This window comes from Spinacia oleracea, chromosome 5 (genome assembly GCF_020520425.1).
Source record: "Spinacia oleracea cultivar Varoflay chromosome 5, BTI_SOV_V1, whole genome shotgun sequence".
NCBI lineage: Eukaryota > Viridiplantae > Streptophyta > Magnoliopsida > Caryophyllales > Amaranthaceae > Spinacia > Spinacia oleracea.
In genome coordinates, this window is record NC_079491.1 from 113,244,237 (window position 1) to 113,246,468 (window position 2,232).

At 45.3% G+C, this 2,232-nt stretch overlaps 1 non-coding gene across 1 annotated transcript; it reads right to left on the reverse strand.

The window, feature by feature from the left end:
• Window positions 1-1,100: 1,100 nt before the first annotated feature.
• On the reverse strand, window positions 1,101-1,206 carry LOC130462226 (small nucleolar RNA R71). Its single transcript, XR_008922338.1, has one exon. It is a non-coding gene; the product is annotated as a small nucleolar RNA R71 (small nucleolar RNA).
• Between the last annotated feature and the right edge of the window lie 1,026 nt (window positions 1,207-2,232).

Below are 2,232 nucleotides of genomic sequence, written 5' to 3' on the forward strand. Positions count from 1 at the left end.
TGCTAGTTAGTTTAATCTAGGATTAGGCGAAAGCTCTTCCGTGGATTAGACTCTTAGCGTTCCTTATCCGAGAGGTGGCGGGTTCGTCTTTTGATGCTATTTGCCTAATCGTCACTTCGTTGCATGATCATCATTGCTAGATAGTTGAATTCATTTCCCCCGATTTCCCTAGTGTATCCCCGACTCCCTAACATCTCCCTTTCTTGATTCAATTTAGCATAATTCGTAGTTTTTAGATTCTTAAAAGTGACAATTCAAAACCAAATTCTTGTTCGAACTAGATTGACTTTCAAACTCGATAACCACCGTTTCTTTGGGACGATCCCTTTGCTTACCGCTAGCCGGTTAGTTGAGTGGTTTTATAAATATTGTTTGCATAGGTTGTTTTCTATCAACGACGGAAAATACACTTATCAAAATGGCGCCGTTGCGGGGGAACGGTTGTTGTTTTTGAGTTTTAGTTGAGACTAGTTCATCATTAGAAAATACAAAAACATTGCAATTTCGCTTAGCTTTCTTTTTCCTTGGCATTGCTCACGGTTTTTCTTGAGTTTGTATGCTTGTTAGGGGGCGTGCTCGTCAAAGGATCCTCCATCCTCTTGACCTTGAATTGAAGAGGACACTTAGGAGACAAAGGCGTGTACGGTCTAGCTCATCAAGCAATAACAGATTCGCATCGTTGAGTGTTGGTGAGGAACAACAAGAGAGTGAGCAGGTTTTTGAGAACATGGCGCTCCCGGTTAAGAACTTGGGAATACCGGGGGCATTCGAAGCTACATATGGTATTCAAGCCCCAAAAACGGGTGCCAACAACTTTGAGATCTAGCCCGCCTTGATCAATTTGGTGCAAAGCCACCCCTTTTGTGGGAAGAGTAATGAATCACCTCACGAACATCTCAAAAAGTTCGAGCACTATTGTGACACAATCAAGCACAATGGTGTCACATCGCATTATGTGAGGTTGACATTGTTTCGGTTCTCTCTACTTGGGCGAGCGAGTGATTGGCTTGACAAGGAGGTCAAGCCCAACTCACTTCGCACTTGGACCGAAGTGACAAGTGCATTCTTAAACAAGTTCTACTCGCCTGGGAAGACGGCGGAGTGTCACCACAAGATCCAATCCTTTGAGCAAAAGCGAGATGAGTCACTCTTCGAATCTTGGGATCGTTTCAAGGAGTACCAAAGGGAATGCCCACACCATGGGATTCCTAAATGGTTGTTGCTCCAAACATTTTACTTGGGGTTGAGTCCAAGTTCGAAGACAAGTCTTGATGCGGGCGCGGGAGGCCCCATTATGAATAAAACTGAGGATCAAATAGAGGAAATCATTGAGGATGTAGTTCAAAACTACCAATCTTGGCATGTAGGCACAAGGAATTATGTTGGGAAAGGTAGAAGTGAAGATGGTAAGGGTTCGGTGTACGCCATAGAGCAAGCACGGATGATAGAGAAGCTTACCTCACACTTGGAGAAGCTCGAAAATACACCAAGCCAATCGCCATCACCGTCTACAATCCCTCCTCCCTCGGCCACTCTTCTCTCTAAGGGGAAAGGCAAGGTTAGTTCTTATGGCTCAATGCCTCCGGGCACATTCTTTTGTGAAAATTGCCATGACTATAGTCATTCCCCCGATGCATGCCCCTTAGTTCATAACTTGTCATTTGTGGATTATGGCCCTTCGTATGAAGGAGAGTTTGATGTAGAGTATGCTAATGCCATCAATGAGAGGTCTAGGAATGATAACCCTAACAATCCTAATTTTTCTAGGCAACCTAGAGGGCCCTCCATGTATGGTCCCCACCAAGGCTATGGCCAAGGAAGTGGGTATGATAGCCAAAATCGAGGTTGCTATAGAGCACAAGGCTATCAAAGCCAAGCGCCCTATGGTCAAGCTCAAGGTTTTGGCAATCAAGGCCAATACAACCAAGGGGGTTATAATCCCAACCATCAAGGTGGAGGGGGTTATAACTACTCTTATGGGCAATTTAGGGGTGCCTCAAGTGGGGGTTATCCTTTGAACTCGGGAGTTCCTTATGGTGCATCTCAATTTCCACCTCCCGGATTCAATGGACCGAGGACCTTTGGCAACCAATATCAAGCAAACCTTAGTGGTTATGGCGTTGAACCTCCACCACTCCCGCCTCTCAAGTCTAATCTTGAGGCTCTCATGGAGTCGTTTGTGGGGGCGCAAGCCAAGAAGAATGTCGAGTTTGAGGATGGATTCAAACAATC